We start from the raw sequence: 15,256 nt of genomic DNA on the forward strand, positions 1-15,256 counted from the left end.
ATGTGATGTCTGTCATTACCATCAGGATTTCTCCACAATTATTAATTTAAGTATTTCTTCTGTTCTGTTCTCTCCTGTTCTGCTGGTATTCAAGCAGAGAAAATCTTACACCTTTTGAAATAACCCCATAGTCCTTGGATGTTCTGCTCTGTTATATTTACTTATTTATCATGTGTGTACTTCAGTTTAGGAAGTTTCTATTAGCTAACTTATTCTTTCCTTGGCTATGTTTATTTGAATAATGAGCCTGTCAGAATCATTCTTCATTTCTGTTACTGTATTTATTTCCAATATTTTCCTTTAATTCTTTCTTAGAGTTTCCTTCTCTCTGCTTGCATTACCAGTCTCTCCTTCCATGTTGTGTATATTCTCCATTGGATTTTAAACATATAATTACAGTTATTTGAAATTTCTTATATGGTAATTTCAATATCTGACATAGCTGCAGCTTGTTTTGATGTTTGCTCGTCACACTGTGCTTCTTTTCTTTTCACATATTTTGCTGCAAGGTTTTTTGTTGTTGTTTGAAAACTTCACATGATATATGAAGTAAAAGGAATTGAGATAAATAGGGCTTTAGAGGGAGACTTTATGTTAATCTGGCTAGAAAGTGAGCTGCGTTTAATGTTTGAGGTAACTGCCAGATGGTGCACATTCCTCTACCGATCCTGTTTTTATATTTCCTATTTACTCTGGGTACCCCTAAATACTTCTCAGAAAAAGTCTTGCAGCTCTTTTAACTCTAATCCACTGTCATTATACTGGAGATCTGTTGCTGTTATTGTAAAGTGTGGGGGAAGAAAAGTGTTCCATAATATTATGTTTAAATCTCAATTTTTGTGTTGACCTGTGTACCTACTCTGTCACCTTCACAAGCTTTCTATAGCTTTCTCTGCTTCACCCATCTTAGGTGAGACTGGAAGTCTGGATGGGGCTGGAGTTAGAGAAATGCCTTTTCCCTGGTGAGATAAAGCTCTAGTAAAGTCAATTTCCCTGGGCAGTAGGCCCTTGTTATAAGAAATGTTCTGGGTATATTTCATAATGACTACTCTTCCCCTGCCAAAGCCTGAGAGACCCTTTCTCAGAGACCTTGTTCTCTTCACTGTGAGAACAAGGTGTTGTTCCCAAAGGTAACTTCCACAAAAATGTGGGTGCCTGATGAAGACTGTAGCTCATTCTCATACGATTCCACACTTATTCTTTAGAAAGTCATTAAAATTGCCATTCAGGTGATCCTACTATTTATGCCTCCAGGGTCTTCTGCTCCAGATAAGGAGATTGTTGTTGTGACTCTTCTAATCACTAGTATCTGCAGATTAGAGGGTGGCGGTTTGTCTTGCAACTTCTGCTATCTGATGAGCCCATGGAAAGGAATTTATTTTCAGTTCATTTTTTTTTCCAGTAAAGATAGGAGTAACAATTTATAACTTTTTTACATGTTGGAGCTAGAATTAGAAACATCAGGGTATCTTATTGTGGTTCTCTGATCAAATATGTTTGGCAAATACTTGTTAAAATAGTTTTGGTGTTTTTTTTTTTTTTTTTCATTTGAAAAATTTTCAAGGCTTTATAATTTTAACGTATTTTATATGAATTTCTAGTTTAGTCAAACTCTAACCACATTCTGGGATCACCTCACTATTTCATCAAAATAATGTAAATACTGCAGCATTCTCTTACAGGTTACTTATTTCTTTATACAAGTTTTCTGAATGAGACAATTTTTTGAAACCTAGCAATTATAACATTTATTATGTAAATATAACACTCAGAATAATTCTAAGCATATTTATCTATATGATCACATCTTTTCAGCCTCCCTGAAAACATATACATTAAATAATTATTTCTTCGCCCATTTTAAATTTCTAGTACAATCAATTTCTCTTCCAGTTCTTCACATTTCCTTCAATGTACACACCACCTAGTAGTTTGAATCAATCAGGTTTTCTAGGACACAATAAAATCTCTTTCTAAATCTTACCTATCAATTAGACATCTGAAATTTTATCTTCTCTAGCCAAACAAAATGAATGGATGTGCTATTTGTAAATGCTTAAAGTTATTTGAAATGCATATAATACCAGATACTATAAAATATTGTTTCTCTGTTACATGAAATATCATCACCTAACAAATTTTATGATGCCAAGAAACCTGATATAAGGGTCAATGAAAAACATGGCAACCACAAGTATCATACGCTGTGTATGTTATGCTATACATAAGAAACATCTGGAAAAAATAAACTAGAATGGGCCACTGAATTAAGGTATAAGAATGAACTCAAGAGGAAGCAGTTTCTATATGAATCGTAAGGTGAGAAAAAGAGAAACCAAAGTCAAGAAAAGGCTAATTTTCCAGCCAAAACCTATGAATCTTGCCAAAGTGTGGGAGGTGACGGGAGACTGAAGTAGGCGTGCATCACGCATACTCATTTCCTTAAACCCTTACTCACAGATGCACATTAAAAGACCCACAAATTTTATGTTGGCAACAGCAAAGATATTTAATCCAATTGCACACACTACTAACTGTTCCAAATTTACATTTTCATGTAAAACTACAGAACGGGCACATTATGTGTGTTTAGACTATACTACATCTGGCTTTTTGAAACTTGAGCTCTCTCCACAAGCATAATCCCAGCTACTGGTTGATTTTTTGGTTATGTTTCAGATCTTAGAATTTCTGCAAATGGGCTGAAAGAGTAAGCATCCAATATAAAGTGAAAAAGCAAAGAAAATTTGGGGAATTGGTAGAACAGTAATGTGTCATGTGTGGCCAATGTGTAGCCCAGGTGAGGTAGAAGACTGTACTGTATTCCCTGGCCTAGAAAATCTACTCTAGTTATTCACCCCATATGTTTGCCTTTCCTAAAAGATAAAGCAGTGTGAACCAATGCCAGGTGATTATAGATCACATGCAGTGATAATGGAATTGTTAAACTGTGAAATCCTCAGGGGGGCTGAATCCAGAGAGCTATACTTGGTGGAAGGAAGTAACAGATAATCATGACTTCTGCAAGGAGTATGTGTGGATGGGGAAAGGAATAGTTCCTGGTGTGGATTCAAGGAGAAGTAAACTTGCCAAAAAACTACGGTGGTTGATAAACACTCTCCCCAACTACATGGAATAGGAAGTATAGGTCAGAGAAAGAGAGGGGAAGTTAAGATACTTGCTGTCATGACGTTGATAAATTACTTTAAAATTCTTCAGAATAAAGTGTAATATGAATGTATATGACAATGGTTTTACTTTTATTTAGGGTTGTCAGACTGCCATTTGTTCTGATGAAAACCACACCCCATGAGAGGTCAGCCAGTTTTATCCCAGGATGACCACACTTCAGAGGCCTCTACATTGTAAGTTTCATCTATCTTCATATTCAGCAAAATACCAGATAAGTGGTGAATTAGCATAATTAGCATGAGAAGTGGGTTTTCATTGGTGAATTTAGTGGCTTCTTAATCAGCATAATGGATATGAGAAATGGATTCTGAATTGTGAAATTAGTAGAATTCAAGATATGTGAATTGGTTAAAGTATTTTAGAAACATACTTAACACTTGCATAAAATGGGGAATTAGAATCTGTGAGATCTGTTGGGATGGCCCCCAAGGCTACACCACTAAATGGACTTGAGCCAGTCTTTGGGTGAGAGAATTTCTTAGTGACTTATGCAAATTTATAAAGGTAACAAAGTCTGCCTCTCAAATATTACTGTATCTGTCTCCTGTAAATCATTCATGTAACAAATACATATTGTTTGTTCATCTAAAAGCACAGTGAGCTGGGTCTTTATCAAACTTAAACAACATTGTTTAACTCTTTTGAGTTTGCCTGTGCATTCATGTTTAATTAATGTATGTCTGTATGGATATAGATTTTGGTCTGAAACTTGTTTTATTACAGCTGGTAACAAAGTTTGCTTACAATGAGCAACAAATACTCATCCACATCAAAATGTTCAGCTTTTTCTATAAAAGAACCTCTCAGTTGTGTGAAATCAAATTGGTTTACATCAGTTCAGAACAGTTTGCAATTATGTGCTACAGAGAAGTAAACATCTTCTGTTACAGCATTACAGAATTCTGTAGTGTGTTGAAGACATGCTGTTCAGTAAGATCATCCATACTCCTTGAGAGAATTAAGCCCTGATGGCCTAACAATATTGTTGTAACTTTTAAATAACTGTCATGTTATTGCTTCTGTTTTATAAAACAGAGAGAAATAAATCTGAGGTCAAAGAAGATAAACAGCTTGCCGAATTCTAATACACGGAAAGGAATACAGCAAGTAGGTAATTCCAAATGTCTTACTTTTTACATCGTGTTCTTTTCTCTAAGTCATGGTTCTGTAACTCAGGATATAGAAAATAGAAAACAAGTTCCAATTAACAACACAGCCAAAAGAGAAGTTTTTCAGGAAAAGCACACATAAATTTCTTAACCTCAAGCGCCAAAGACTGTCTCCTATTTTTTAGGGATCACAGTAAAATCCTCTTTGTATAAATTCTAGTTGTCACTTGATGCCAAGTTAAATGTTTATTAAGCACCAGAGTTCATTCTAGAGTGGGTTCAATAATTCTCAGCTAATCTTTTTTGTTGTTATTATGAAATCTTAAATTGAAAAAACATTTTCAGGTACTGTTATGAAAAGACATATGAACAGGATGGAGGCACCTGAAAATTTTACCCAAGATTATATTTCCCAGAATTGATAAGAAGTACGTCTTAGGAAATGCTAACTTAACAAGTCTTCTAACAGGAAGTATTGCACTACACAATCAAGTCATTTTTAATTAGGAATCACTTCATTTTGAAATAAGTCACAGGTTTACATATAAACACACACACACACACACACACACACCACATATATACACTCAAAGATATATTGACCATGTCAACTTAACTACAAACAGCTCTGATAGCTCTGATTAAATATATGCTTCCAACCCTATAAACAGCAAGATTCACAACTGCTTCCATGAAATAATTATTTCACTGAGACTGGGTCAATAGCAAAGCTTTTTCCTATCTTCCAGCTGTAACCATTCCCTTTCTTTCTTGGATCCTCTGTCCTCCCTCCTTGGAAAAGCACCTTCCATAACATACTGAGAGTAAAGTGTACAGTGCTCTTGTGAAGGCAGAATAAAATCTTGGAGGTACTTACTGAGCATACTGGAGCTGAGTCTGAAAGCTCCATGAATGCCGATGACAGAGCAGGCCACTTCAAATAGATAAAACTGTGTTAGAGCTTTTAAATTTGTCCTTGGGAATATGCTCATCTGAAACAATGATTGCAGAGACAAATCAGATGAATGCTGCTTTCAGAACTAAATGAATGCTCTAAGAGAACAGCTTTGAGAGGAATACATTTGAAGAGTCTGGAAAGTAATTTCATGGGAAATAGATTGGGTGCCTAGTTTATTTGAAAAAAAAAAAAAAGATGGGAGTAGAAAAAGCAAGAAGAAGAAAATGATTTAAAAGGTTGTTTGGACATGCCACAAATTATGCCTACACATGTTTTATGCATGAGTTAAATATCTGACAGATGATTATTGATCACAGAAATTCTATATAAAGGATGTGTTCCCAAATTGAATATCTCTACCCAATAAGCTGATGTAATTCAAATATTTTTCCCATATCATATATTGTTTATACATACAAAGACTTGCATTATTCTAACAGGGGCACATTAAACATAAAACTCAGCCCAATGAATGGCAAGAATTAGGGTGTACACACTAACCTTAAAAACCAGCACAAAAAAATTAACTATCCTCTGAATGGGTTATGTTTTCCCATATAGTTAGGCACTGCTAGATACTTATTTAGATGCCTTCAGAACTATCTTCATGTCACCCTCAAGACTTGGGCCCTGGGGCTGCAAAGAGCTATTTCATCCCATGATAATTAGAAATGAGAAACATGAATCAAGGATGATTTCTGGCAGAAGTGTGTCTGACTCAGGAATAGCAATGCCTTTTCTCTTTCCTTTAACTTACCTTTAAAAGAGATCCTTAGAGGGAGATAACTTGGTATTCAGGACAATGAGATACTTGTCTATGAAAAAGTCAAATTATTCCAGGTTAACAGAGCTCAGAGCAGTCTTCAACAAGGCTTGACACTTGAAAACAAACAATAAGAAATCGGTTAACATTCCTTAACTTTCCTCTTTCACAGAATGGTATTTTACCTCAGGGATATTTATGTAACTACAGAAAACAAGGGTAGAGGCCCCTGGCTTCTTTCACAAGGTGATGATTGATATAGTAACTTTCCTGGACCCCAAGAGAAAAGGACTTAAAATGCACCCATGAGTTCTTGTCTTGGGATCCTTAGAAGAAGGAGCATGTCACTGGTGACCTGGTGACAGGGTTCCTTTGGGCAACCTTTTACTGCTCAGAGGTAGAAACAGTTTATCAAGCTACTGTTTTTCGGGGTGACTTGTTCAAAGTTTCCTTTTATATAATGGGATTCAACATGAGAAGTGACAGCTGCAAGCTGAATCTTGCATCTGGGATAGGTGCTTGCATATCTTAGTGCTGTCATACAAAATTTTTTGAAGCGTGAGATTGTTTTGGAGGCTTACTGATTCAACAAAGTGTGCTTACTCAATATTTTAGGTAGTTATTAAAGAGTCAGTCCTTCAAGTACTCTAAAGCAGTGCATATAATTAAAATGTCTTTGACTCAAGACCTTGAACTGATCCAAATGCCCATTAATGATAGACCACATAAAGAAACTGTAGTGCATATTCACCATGGAATACTGTGCAGCCATAAAAAAGGAATGAAATAATGTCCTTTGCAGGGACATGGATGAAGCTGGAAGCCATCTTCCTCAGCAAACTAACACAAGAACAGAAAACCAACACTGCATGTTCTTACTCATAAGTGGGAGTTGAACAGTGAGAACACGTGGACACGGGGAGGGAGGACACACACCAGGGCCTTTTGGGGTACAGGGGGTCGGGGGGAGAACCTAGATGGTGGGTCAACAGGTGGAGCAAACTACCATGGCATACATATACCTATGTAACAAACTTGCACGTTCTTCACATGTATCTCGGAACTTAAAGTAAAATAAAAGTTTTAAAAAATGTCTTTAACTCTAATCTATATTCTGAAAAATCAGTGGACTCTCATGCTTCTCAAACCTTCTTCTTCAGAGTTCTTGATGCCTTACCTCTTCTTCGTGGCATTTGTTATCCTTCCGTGGATGTGTTAAAGGCCATTTTGTTGTCCAGTCAGTAAATAGCATTTACTTAGTATCAGTCCGTCAATCCCTGGTACTAGTCTTTGTTGACATCAGTCTAGCTCCTCTCACAACCTCAGGTAGGGCCTCATTCTTTTGGATCCCCAAATAGAAAAGGCCACTTTCAGTGTTCCTGTATTATCTGACTGTTCTCTTGGGTCTTGAGGAAACATTCCCTTGGACTATGTCAGAGAAGACTCTAGTGGCCCCATTCATTGTTAAAGCTAAACGTATCAGGTCTCACTGCTGGACTTGTCTCAGAATCCTGTTCGGGGCCTGGATTTGACTCCATCACAAGCTCAATGCACCGCTCCACAGAGTAGTGCTTTCTGCTGAATGTGTAGCATCTCTTCGTGCCCTTTTTGCTTAAGACCAGACCAGGATTTCACTGTGGGTTTCAAACATTCTCATAACGAGCTCACTATGTTCTCATTCAGTAGGATATACAGAAGTACGGTGGCCTTTCAACCTGGAAAAGGATACAGATGAGTGATGTTTCAGTTTTGATAACTAGTAATTTATAGCCCCTGTTAAGAATTGCTGATTAGTATGAGAATACAGAGTCCAATTTTTTTAAGCTCATATTTTCTGAAATTTTCTATATTGAACAATTAGGAGTATCTTTATAGGAATTAAGGCCTGGTTTTTCTCTACATCTATAACATTCTTAATTTTAACTATATATATATATAACATTTTGTATTTAACATTTATGTAATTTTATTTTTGTCTGTAATAATTCAAGATGAATTAAGTAAAGAAAATATAAGTAAAAAAATTTTAATGACTTTTGCACCCATTTATATTCTGATATTAAACTTAATTAATTGATGCATTAGGTAGCTATTTCCAAATGTGTAGAAAATTGATGTGAATTAACAATTAAGTATGTAGGTTTCTGAGCAGCAATAACAGGCAGGGACCTTGAGAACACTATTACAATATCTCTACTTGAGGCTGCCTGCTGTTCTGCCTAAAATGAATATGTAATAATAAATTATGACCAAAATGGTATCCTGATTTCTTCAGGGAAAAAGATTTTTATTATTAACTGGTTCAAGACCATTTCCAAGATGTCTTTGACATTCCCATGAGGGCCAGCTTAATACAAAGTAGGCAAATGCAAGATATTGGAGTTGATTTTACTTTATTAGATCCATACACAGCTCAAGAAAATTAAGGCTGACTTTTATGATGTGTCACATTAAGTTTGAAGGATAAAAGTCTCTCAGACTAGATAACTTCTAGAATTATCAAAAAATTACTTGGGATATAAACTTAGAATAATGCACTGATATTGTATAAAGAAAAGTAGATTATTTTCTGCATTTCAATTAGTATCACAATAATGTTAGTCACTTAGACCATCAATTGTTAATGGTAGACAAAATTATCATTCACTTTTCTATGCTGATTTCTATGAGCCAGGTCATTGCCAAGTTTACATATTTACACTGGGTAAATTAAACATTTAGAACAATAGTAACACATTGCTCTAAATATAATGTGTCTAAAATAGGTACACACAGAGAGAGAGAGAGAGAATCACTCTTTTCACCATGCTGGAGTGCAGTGGTACAATCACAGCTCAGTGTACTCTTGATTTCCCACATTCAGCCTCTCAGGTAGCTAGGAGTACAAGTGTGAACCACCACACCCAGCTAATTTTTTTATATATATTTTTTAGAGACAGGTAATTTATATATATATATTTGTAGAGACAGGGTTTCGCCATGTTCTCCGGGCTAGCCTCCAACTCCTGGGCTCAAGCAATCTTCCAAACTTGGCCTTTTACAGTGATTATACGCATCAGCTACAGTGCCTGGCCAATGAAGCGTTTCTTTCATCAGAAAGAAATCTGCTCTAACACATTTGTTTTATTTTGAATAGGTAGAATTGTTTATTAGTCCAAGTTTTATTGTCATTTTCCGTCCAGAAACTTCTGGACGGAAAATGAGTAGACATGTTATAGAAATGCAAAGGGTTCAGTCTAGGTCCCGCTGCTTGCTGCACAGAACACCAGGCACTGAGACGAGTATTGCCAAGGAAAAAGGCTTTAATCAGGAGCTGCAGCTGAGGAGGATGTGACACAAAGTCTCAAATTTGTCTATCCATCAACTAAAATTGGGGGTATCTATATAGTGGAGAAGGCATGAAAACAAGAATTAGAAAGGGGAAGGAGGCTGATAACATTTGGCTGTGTCCCCATCCAAATCTCATACTGAATTGTAGCTCCCATAATTCCCACGTGTTGTGGAAGGGACTCAGTGGGAGATTTCCTCCATACTATTCTTGTGATAGTGAATAAGTCTCATGAGATCTGATGGTTTTATAAGGGGAAACCCCATTTGCTTGGTTTTCATTCTCTTTTGCTTGCCACCAGGTAATGTGTCCCTTGTTCTTCTGCCATGATTGTGAGGCCTCCCAAGCCATGTGGAACTGTGAGTCAGTAAAACCTCTTTCCTTTATAAGTTACCTAGTCTTGGATATGTCTTTATTAGCAGTTGAGAACAGACTAATAAGTGGCAATCATGATGGATATGGGGTCTGGCTGTCTTGTGGTCTGAATGCAGTGATCTGGTGAGTTCCAGTTCCTTGCCAGAGGTTTGGTTTTCTGAGGGAGGAACTCAGATGGGACAATGTAAATTTCAAGTTTTAAGAACCAGAGAGTCCATTTCTATGTTTATTTTTTTAATGTAAATATAGTTCTATTGAACAATTGGACTAGTTTCAGATGGAGACCAATAGCAAGTAATATTTCTAAACCATCATAAAAAGAACCTAGGTTTATTTTGTTTTTAGGATTTTCCTCTGTTTGCTGTAATTATGTGTAAATGTGTAAACTTGGCTAGGCTATACTACATGGTTTTTAATCAACCACTAATCTCAGGTGTTGCTGTGTAGGTAGTTTGTAAATGTAGTTAGCATTTAAAATCAGTTGCCTTTAATTAAAGATTATCTTTGATAGTTAAGTGGGCTTCATCCAGTCAGCTGAAGTTCTTAAGAACAAAAGCTGAGGTTTCCTGAAGAACAAAAATTCTACTTCAAAATTGCAAAATCAAATCTGACCTATAAATTTCAGACTCACTAATCTCAGCAATTATGTGACCCAGATTCCTTGAAATAAATATATTTGAATTTATTTAGGATTAATAGGATACACACACACACTCCATTGATTCTGTTATATGTTATACAGCATAGGTTTTTAAAAATATGTAATATCTTTGCACCAGTGGGTATGTACTATTTTTTATCCCAATATTCCAAAATATATATGAGTAGGTATAGATGTCACTATATGCAATAATAGAGGTTAATATTAATATCTATAATTTATGCTGTATAATATAGATTACTACATATTCCTATACTTTCATTCATTCATTTTTTCTTCAACAAATATCTTTTGAGAATCTGCTATCTACCAGGTACTGTCCAAGGTAAGTATAAAACAATGAAAGACAATTCTCAAAGACAAGTATCATCAACCTTATTTCAAAAATATGAAAACTGAGCCTCAGGAAGTTTAGGAAATTTTCTCAAGGTAACAACATAACAAATTAGGTGGCAGAGTTGGGATTTCAACCTTTGCTATCCTGCTCTGTCACCCCACCCACCAAGATTATTTAAGCAATGGAGACTTAATAATAAATTTTAGCATTAAAAAAGAGTGCTATGTATGTGTTTCTGTGTGTGTGTATGTGTGTGTGTGTGTGTGTGTGTGTGTGTGTGTATACACATAATGTTTTAAGACATAGTTTTACAGATCAGGAAACTGAAACCCACAGAGACTGATGATTTGGTTTAGTCGTGAACTTTACAGTACTCTTTAGAAAACTAGGTCCTTGTGATTCTTTGATTGTCTCTACAGTTCATATAAAGTGTATTTGGGGAGTTGAGAATACAGGGAGTGATAGGTGAAGTAACAAAATATGTTTTTTCTGTTCCTGCCTTTTTCCTCTCTATCCCCTTTAAGTAGTCAATGAAAACAAACATTTTTCTCTTTAAATATATTATGAATTAAAGAATAAAAAATTACTTATACACATACACATATTCAGGTCATCTATCTGCATAGTTAACATGTATATAGACAGCTTATGTATCTATAGGTGATACGTAAATTGTATAATATACAACATACACTATATATAATATATGTGTTATATATATATTTACACATAAAGCTATCAGTATTTAAGTATTGAGGAAGTTTGATGTATTACACTGTAGTTTTTATAAGTGCTCTGTAAATAGTATTTACTAATTATTAAAAAGAATAATAATACAAAGGGACAGCTGCTAAACTTTTGTGTGTGTGTGAAAATCCAGATTGTCAAATAAAGAGGCAGTTTTAGAATGTAGAATTGAACATTCTTAAAATCAACTATTTGGATTTAGTTACAGCTCAACACAATCCTGGATGATATGTATGTAAATATCTGATTTCCAGGTAAAATAAACAATAGAAAGATCAAGATACTGTGGACCATTGCAAAGCAGAAAAACATAATTGTAATTGTATATGTAAATGACTTAGCCAAGTTACACAATTATTGAGCAGCAAAGCTCAGGTTTCATAACTCCTGAGACAATACTTTTTACACTTCAAAACACATGTATGTTATTTTTCTTACTTGACCAAAGCCATGTAAGAATAGTATTGGCTTTACTGCCAATAAGATGTTTCTGAAACTCTTTCTCTCTCTCTCTCTCTCCCTCTCTCTCTCTCTCTCACACACACACACACACACACAAACACACACACACACACACACACACACACACACACTATACATATTTACACGAACTGTAAACTGAAAATTCAAACATTAAGGAAAAGGATTCTTGTCCCTTAAATTATCCATGTAGTTCCCTTGATTTTTTCCTGGTGACAGTCAATGTATCTTGCAAATTCAATTAAGTCTCGGTTTTCTTACTCCCCTCAGTTTCCTCTTCCCGTTTGATAGTCTTGTGAAAATCCAATCTTTTCAAGATAATAAATTTGATAATCCTCAGAGGTGTCTTGTCATTTGAGGCACAGTATTTTTCTTTGTCAACTATTATCAACTTTAGGCACTGTTTATCTATTTTGAGCATAGCAGGAGATGTCCTTAGCTCAGCTAACCTAGGCTATGTACAATTAGATAAGACACAAAGCAGTACTAGTGCCGAGTAGCCAATTTCCTGCCCCTGTTGTGTTCATAATCTTTATAGAATTATACGGTACTGTGCCCTCTCAGTTTTATTTGTTCATATGAATCTTAGCTGCCCAAGTGTTTAATGCGCTATGACCATAGGGTGAATTCCAGAGATTTATAGCATTGTTTACTACTTTCATATAGCATATAATAATTAAAAGGATAGAATTCCTCATTAAAAATTAAACATACAATAGTAGTGAGAAATATATTTGCTTCCTAGGCAACCAGTATTCACTCTTAATCAACTTCAGGTATAGTTTTTCCTTATGAAATAAGTTTTAATAGGCAGAGAGATAAGTCAGATGTACTTGACATCACAATCTTAGAAATAATATATAGTGGCTGTAAGAAATGAAGTTTTCAATGGTTTTCTAAGTATTCATTTACACAAGAAAAATACCATACAAGTATATAGGCTATATTTTTCTCTGTAACATTAATGAGGCCTAAATCACTGCTAATAGCTTCACTCATGACAGCATTCTGATATTATGGTGTTCATTTTTGTATTATTTTCTTTTCTTTTTATGTTTTGACAAATCAGGAAATTTGAATTTTTGCCAGTAATTCAACTGCACATTGAAATCAGAGTTTTGTGGGTTTATTTTATTAAAAATATTTCTTCAGTTTGCCTTCTTGAACTTTGAGTATTTTAAGCATTTACCTCTGAGATATGATTGATGATCTTCAGTGAATTATCCAGACCCCTGGTGTATTTCATTATAACTTGAACATTGCATTTGTAAGAGCAACATTATTCCATAATGACTGACCTACTACAGTCCCCAGAGACTATCTCTTCTTCTTTGGATACATAACTCAATCTCTAGAAGAGAAACCCTGGATTACAATGAACAATTACCATGGTAAAAGTAAGGAATGAAGAAAAATTTCAAAGAAACATCCCCCATATGGAAAAGGAGGAGGTCAGTTAAAGGGATTATAAACTGTTGTTTAAGTTATTCAGTATAATTTTTGTAACTCCCCTAAGATAACAGGAATAAAATTAACATAATAAGGAAATCAAACTTTGTTGCATTTTACACTTCACTCAGATTGCGGAATAAGACATGCACTCTAATCATTAACTTTTATTTAATAGTTATGATTTGGGTTTAAAAGGTTGTTGGTGGGTGGGGAATTTGTTGTTATCCTGATATAAATCATACATTACATCAAGCTGAAGGGTGCTTAAAGGGAGATTCCATGTGGTCAAAGAAACCACATCTCTTACTCGAAACATAAGGAGACAATAAACCACTGTCCGCTGAGAAAGCAGTTATATTTTAAACTAAGCTTTCCTAAGAATTTAGAAGTAGATTATTTGGTCTCCTGGCAGGCCAGAGGTAGTAATTCAGAATTTCCACTTCAAAACGTTGCTTCATCAAGATGAAAACGAATAAATGTGAGGAATGCTCCAGTTCAAGCTGAAATCCAGGAAATTCAATTCAGCAGGGCTTTCTGAGCCAAGGCTTTAGTCACCAAAACACTTCATGGGAGTCTCCCAGCCAGTTGGGAACAACCTCCTGTAATCGGGCAGAGAAGGTCCAGGGCTGGGTGAATTTGCATGCCTCTATCCAGAGAAACCTGATTCATCAGTTAGAATAAGTCGGGGTTGGGCAACTAGGATCCTGTGTTGTCATTTATAGCAGCATTTTATAACCATAGCAGCGTTAAAAGGAGACATGAATGAGCCTGCAATAAAAGGAGAAAGCTGCTAAAATGTGTAAAATACGTTTGTAAACTGTGGCAGATTAAATAGATGATTCCTTCTGAAGTCAATACCACCAATGGCTCTTGAACAAATGTTTACAGTTGCCCACTTCTTGCCCTCTGCCTTGGTTTGACCAAACTTTAGGCTTCTTTCCTTCACATAGGGCCCAGAACATCGGCTCGCCCCCAAATCTGAGCAAGCACTAAAATGCAGAACAGTCCCCTGCTCCAGCTTCCCATAGTGAGAGTCAGTGAGAAACACTTCCCATCACAGCTCCTGAAGCAGCCTCTCTGCACAGCCCTCCTCCCTTGATCACTTACTCTGGAAAGTCCCTTATTACCCTTCCCTATCTTGAGACTGAAATATTTTCTTTATTGCCATGGTCTTTTTGAATAAAGTCTCTCTTTATCTAGGTTTGGATTTCACATCCTGAAGATGGGAAATGGCCTCTTTTGATTAGAAAATATGCCGGTTCTCTTTAACTCTGTTCCTTGCCCTTAACATTTATGCGCATTTTATGTTCTCTCATTTTCCGGCGTTGGAGGCTAGGTTCTATTCCACCTTTCAGTGCCAATCATTCCTTTTGTGTATTATTATTTTCTTGTGGCTGATTTTGTTTTCTTGAGTAATTGTATTCCTTCTGAAGAAATCTGTAAGCGCCTGCGATCCAAACCTTCTTCTCTAGGGTCTGATCATTCCTGAGATGACAAGATCGAGGTGCTGAGGACTTGAGCTTTGTTAGAGTAGTTTGAAGGGAGGCAAGGCAATTCAGTGAAAGGTGTTTGGAGGGAGATGATACTATTTTACACACCATATTCTTTGAATTTTCAAATTGTATGGCCTTGGTATGTTACTTAATCCCCCTAAATGGCCATAAAATAGGAATAAGAATCTCTATGTGCTAAGGGTTTTATGCAGATTAAATATGGAAAATTGGTGTCCTGCCTATCATAATAGCTGGTACTAAGAGATACTCAGGCAGCCGTGGGTATATTTAATTAGGTAAGTCCTCTTGACTCAGTGTCTGAAATCTGACTCCTGACAGTCCTCTTATCTTCATTTCCCCT

This window comes from Saimiri boliviensis, chromosome 2 (assembly GCF_048565385.1).
Source record: "Saimiri boliviensis isolate mSaiBol1 chromosome 2, mSaiBol1.pri, whole genome shotgun sequence".
NCBI classification, from domain to species: domain Eukaryota; kingdom Metazoa; phylum Chordata; class Mammalia; order Primates; family Cebidae; genus Saimiri; species Saimiri boliviensis.